Source organism: Alexandromys fortis, unplaced genomic scaffold (genome assembly GCF_014885135.2).
Source record: "Alexandromys fortis isolate MF-2015 unplaced genomic scaffold, M_Fortis_MF-2015_v1.1 scaffold_341, whole genome shotgun sequence".
In the NCBI taxonomy this organism is placed as follows: Eukaryota; Metazoa; Chordata; class Mammalia; order Rodentia; family Cricetidae; genus Alexandromys; species Alexandromys fortis.
In genome coordinates this window covers 482,421-488,420 of record NW_026068214.1, presented here as the reverse complement: position 1 = coordinate 488,420, position 6,000 = coordinate 482,421, and positions in this window count along the sequence as shown.

The following is a 6,000-nucleotide window of genomic DNA, read 5'->3' as shown; positions in this document are numbered from 1 at the left end:
GCCAACTTGCAACACAGCTCTTCCTTCCTGCCTCCTGTCTTCGCATCATCCGTCATTCTGAACTCTGTTGAGGTAAGAACCGTGTCCACAGGGTGTTTAAGGGGAATAAACACTGTCTGTGCCTCTGCAGGGCCCACCCTAAAGACACCATGTACCAGCCTGTAGCTCTCATTGCCAGCCTGAGCCCCACAGAGTTTCTAAGAATTCCTAGCCATTCGATTCTTAATTCTGTCCCCACAACAAGCTGCTCCATCTGGCTAACTGCCAAAGGCCTTGGGGTGAAGGCAGAAGGCTCCAGACCCTCTCCTTAAATCCCTCTCTAGGACAGCAGTCGCTGTCTCATTGTCAGCGTGAATCCTGAAAGGGCCAACACACAACTCTAATTGTGTGGGCTCTTGTACCAGGTGTGACCACCAAGTAATAGAAAACAAAAGGCCACCATGAGTCAGAGTACTCCAGAAGATATGAATGGACCGTAAACGTAGGTACAGTGGCAATGCAAAGCCACAGAGTTCCAGCACACAGACACCTTTTGTCCAGCCGTGTTCCCCTCTGCTTTGCATCTTCGTGACTCTCCCTGTATCAAGTCCTTGGGGAGTCAGCACTGGTTTCCACTCTACCTTCCGTTTGGTCATGAGGCATCTTCATCTGCTGCTTATACAGGGAATACAAGTTAAAAGTGAGCACTGTGGAATCCACAACAGTAATTAGAAAATTGCTGTAGCTTGGGACTGTCACCAAAATGTTACCTTAGACATTTATGTTTTGAAAGCCAGAGAATGAAGCTAGACATAGTAACATTAGTAATCATAACACTTCTGAGGCCGAGGCAGGATCACAAACTTGAGACCAGTGTGAGCAACACAGCAAGACCCTTTCTAAAGAAATAAATAACTAAACACATATTTTAAAAGGCAGAAGGAACCAGTCCCTACCAGAATGAACCAATTCAGAGACAGGAAGTCTGCCACAAGAGCTGAAAAAGTCCTGGTAACACAAGCAATACTTCAGAATCTGATTCCTTGAGATTCCCTCTTCCAAAGGTAACACTCTACAAAGATCTTTTCCCCAGCTAGTCCTCACCCAGCCCCCAAGTTGCTCAAGGCCCAGCCAGCCACCCAGTTTTACACGTCTAAATCCGAAATTAAAGTCCCCGGCAGGGGAAGGGATTGTCACAAGTAATTGCAACATCCCACAAGAATTTGTTTGGGAGTTAAAAAGGCGCCAAACCTGGGTCTTCTCCAGAGCTTGCAAGTCTGAGCTTTCTGAGAACCACATTTGATACTTCCAGGGTGTTAAACGTAAATACTTTGTCTTAGGGCTGCCTGGCAGCTTTAGGGGATTCTGTAGGGCCCCCGGGTGGCCTTACATATGGTGACAGGTGCATATTTCCCTGAAAGAGGATAGAGTAAGTTAGCCACAGGCCCTCAGAGGTGGCCTTTATCCTGGGCCATCCTCTGCACACCACCCCTGGGAGGAAGAATTGGGAGAATCAGGACCCAGGTAGCCTCAGGGGGGAACTTGAATGGGAAGAAAAGGCCTGGCCTTCTGCTTCACTTTCGTATCTTTCTCACTAGCTTACACTTTGCCCCTTCCCTAGCCCTTACCTTATTTCATTTTATCACATTTCATCTTTATAGGCATCATTTTGAGATGATACCCTCTATTTTCATGTATAGAAAAAAAGGAGCTATCTTTAAAAACAAAAAACACTATAGAAGCTGAGTGTGTGGCATATCTATGTAACCCAGGCACTGGATATGCTGAGGCAGGAGGATTGAGTCTTTGAGGACTTCAGCAGTCAAACCCTGTCTTTTTTTTTTTTTTCCCAAGACAAGATTTCTCTATATAACAGTTTTGGCTTTCCTGGAACTCCCTCTGTAGACCAGGCTGGCCTCAAACTCACAGGGCTCACCTGCCTTTGCCTACTGAGTGCTGAAATTAAAGGCATGCACAACCATTACCTGGCCAAACCCTGCCATTAAAACTGGGGATGGGGTATTGAAATAGTGGTTTAATGGTTAAGAGCACTGGCTGTTCTTCCAGAAAACCCAGGTTCTATTCCCAGCACCCATATGGTGGCTCACAACCATCTGTAACTCCAGTTCTAGGGGAATCTAACACCCTCTTCTGCCCTCCCTGGGTACCATGTAAGCAAAACACCATACATTTAAATTTTTTTTTCAAAAGCAGCCTGTAGATGGAGTTGTTACAGGCTACTGAGCACACGAATCCTGTGAATCCTCTCAGTAACCCCCTTTCTTGTTTTTGTTTGTTTGGTTTTATTTTGTTTGTTTGTTTTTGTAAATAAGCTCTCTCTGCAGAGCCCTGGCTGTCTGGAATTCTCTCTGTAACAGATTGTAACCAGTCTCTGGAATTCTCTCTGCAGACCAGACTGGCCTCACACTCACAGAGATCTTCCTGCCTCTGCCTCCTAAGTGTTTGGATTAAAGGCGTGTTCTGCTGCCACCTGGCGAGGGCAATATTTCTATTTCCCATCAAACAAAGAAGAGACCAGGCCTGGCAAGATGAACAAGCCTGGTCCAGGCATCCTACTTGTTTGTCTGAGTTTCAGAGGACCTGGGGATAAGTCACTATGGCACGTTCTTCTTCCTCAAGGAGAAGAGGAAACAAAGCCGTGACACACATGCCAGCCTCAGAAGTGTAAGCTGTGCAGACCTGTGTGGAGGGACGTGCACACCATGTCGTTCACACCATGTCAGCTGGTCTCAGGCCTCCCCTGGATCATTCAGAGATATTGATACATGATGCCTTAGGGATGAGGATGAGAGGAGGAAAAGGCAGTAGTGTGTTGTAGCTTAGAGAACCTTCCATTGTCACAAGCATGTGGTACCTAAGAGGCATCTGAACCCTACTTCCTCCTAGTTCTTCTGGCTGTCCCAGAGGAGTGGCATGATTTCTCACTGACACCACTCTGGCCCTACTTTAAAAAAAAAAAAAAAGTGAAGGTCAGGGCAGTCAAAGCAGGATTTTCTGTTTGGAAGCCAGGGGTATGACTGATCCTCAACCCAGTTTCTTTTCAGCATAGCCTAATACCTCTGTCCCCTCTGCTGATTGACACGGTAGGTTTGTTTAATTAGTCAGAGGTTAGTCAAAGTGCAGCTTGTCCTCAGAGTCAATTCATATTTACGGAGTCACTGCAGTGGATGATGCCAGGGCTGCCGTGTGTTATCTGTATCAGCTTAGGGAACAGACTTCAACCCCTTGAGCCTGGTTTGAGTGGGGAACAAGAGCCAGCCAAGGAGGAGAGCTGGGTGGATCTCTGAGCCATGGGCCTCACCTCCCTACCGACAGTGATCATGCTAAGCCTCAGTGCCTGACACAAGGGAGACTTAGGAACTGATGGCTGTGTTCATAAATTTTCCAAAAGGGGTGGCAGAAGAAGGTGACTGGAAGATCATGTCTCTCTGGGGCCCATTCCAGGGGACAGAGGAGTAGTGGAAACAGAAGCTACGGGGACATGCGCCCTTAGCTGTACTTGCTAAGCATCATACATGAATAAATGAGACAGTGTCTCCCTATTTTTCACATGGCCCTTTCTAGGAAAAGGAGCAGGAGGTAGTGACTGATGCTGGAGGAAGTGGAGTCTCCTTTAGCCCTGACTTGATTGCAAAGGGAAAGAAACCTGGTGTGGGGGGAAAAAAAAATAACAACAACAAAACCCCACTAGACTATGGTTCCATTAGGCCAGGGCCCTCCTCCTCTTCTTTTGCCCTCTTCCTGAGTATGTTAGAATCGCACTCCACTCTTACCCTGAAACCTTCTTGCTTGCCTCTTTCCCTAGATTGGTTTCCCAGCCAGAGCTAGCCCTCTCCCGTGGAGTGCATTCGCAAAGCCATTATTGTGACAAGTTCTGGTGTCAGTGCTTGCTTCTGTCCTCCATGAACTCTAGGACTGCCATACCTGACAAATATCTCACAGCTTGCTGTCGTGACTTTGAGTGTTGGGTGGCATGAGAGTTCCATGCTCCACACTGCTTTATGGGTGTTGGTTTAGCAATGCCAGCTCTTGACTTCCCTGGAGCCTCCACACTCCTCCATGGAAGTGACAGCCAGATATGTCTGGGCTTTTCAGCTGACCTGCCAGGCTTGACCTGCCCGGGCCTGCAGAGGGTCAGGTTACAGGGGTTACCATGAAGCAGCCCCAGGCGTCTTTCTGGAAGCCTAGACAAGTAAGTAGACATGCCACTGAAATAAGACTCGGCAGTCTGTCTGTCTGTCTCCAGCTGCCAAAAAGATGACTCTTAGAAGTCAGACAGTGCACAGAGAAACCCTGTCTCGAAAAACAACAACTACCACAACAAAAACCAAACAAAAAAGTCAAAGACAGGAGCGTGGTTGCAGTAGCCCAAGACCTTACCCCCCCCCCCCCCCCCCCCCCCCCCCCCCCAGATTTGGACAGGAAGACAATCTCTCTCTCACGCTCTCTCTCTCTCTCGCTTGTTTTCTCTCTACAAAGTCAGGGTTGGAATAGGAACTGCCCAGCCACCTAATGACTTTGATGGGGCAAAACTGACAGCCAGATTGTCAGTTGTGCTCAACTCTGATAGATCTAAGGTTCAGAAATCCCTGCGCCCCCTGCTGGTCGCTCAGTCTGGCTTTTGGCTTCCTCCCCTGGAGGCTTCCTCTCCAGGAGGCTTCCCGGCCGTCCTTTCTTGCTCCCCTGTATTGGAATGACTGCTTCAGTGGTTTGTAGCATTTTTGCCTTTGACCCTAATGGGGAGCTGCTTCCCTGTTCCGCACGCAGGGTTTCTTCCTTTCTGACAGATACCCTTGGGTCCACCAGACTCTAAAAGAAGCCCAGGACTGGTACTTGCTAATAAACGCTGGTCAGGACTGTAAGTGTCAGTCTTCCCATCTCTGCTTTCTCAGTATGCTTGCCTGCCTCCCCTAGAGAGGCTTTCTCCTGAATCTCCCAATGCTGAACCATACCTTTATTGGCCTCTGGGTTTGGCCACCCTCCTTTTCCCAATCAGCCCTCCATTTCACTCCAGACAGGCCAGGAGGATTCTCAGTTTCTCTTTATACATCCTGTCCAGTTGGGACATTCCGGTAGGCCCAGCTTCACCATCCCCCACCCCCCAGGCGCCTGCTGCTCGGTCTGCTCCGGCTCTCTCCCAATTGTGTTTCCCTACTGTGTCTGTTGTCTCCCAACTGTGTTGGCCTTCTGAGACTGGAAGCGTCCCGAGGTTGAAAGCCTTAACTCCCTTAAAGCCTGCACAAAGCCATTCTCCCCAGGGGCTCTCAAAGGAATGTTGTGCCTCTCCTGAGGAAATGTCCTGACACTCACTTCCTCAGAGCTCTCCTGGGTGTGGCTGGCCCGGGGTTGAGGTCTGGCCAAGGCTGTCATTGTCCCAGGTCACTCCTAGAGATTGGGTGTGGGTGGAAGGAAAAACGCTGGAAGATGAGGTTCCTAGGTGTCCTCCATCACATTAATGGAGAAGCTTACACGGAATTTGGAGCATATAGATAGACCCAGAGAAAACCTCAAGCCTCATAATGGCCCTATCCCATCATCTGCCCCTTTTCCTCCCCAAGGCCGCTTGCCTCCCCATTTCCAGAGTGACCTCGGGCGGAGCCCAGTGCTGCTGTGGACAGCTCATTCCGCCGCTCTGCGGAGGTGGCCGCCGCGCCCTGCGAGTCCCGGAGCCGCCAGGGGGCGAGTGCGGTGCCCGGCAGCTCCCGGCCTCCCGGGTGGCCCGCACTGCGCTTGGGAGAGGCCGGGCGGGGTAAGACGCTGCCTTCGGCGACCTCCATGCCCAGCTCTTGGGAGCGCCTCATGGCTTGGGGTTCCCAGGTCCCGGGATGGGATGCAGTCACACCGCCCGGTGATCCGGGCACAACGCGAGCGGCTGCCGTGCAGACTCTTGGCGCTGCCTCCCGCTCCTCCGGCCCCCCTTGGCCTCCCGGGCCCAGCCTCGCGGTGGCCCACACCTCGAAGCCGGCAGCTGAGTAGGCCGCATCCGGGGCGCAGCGAGCC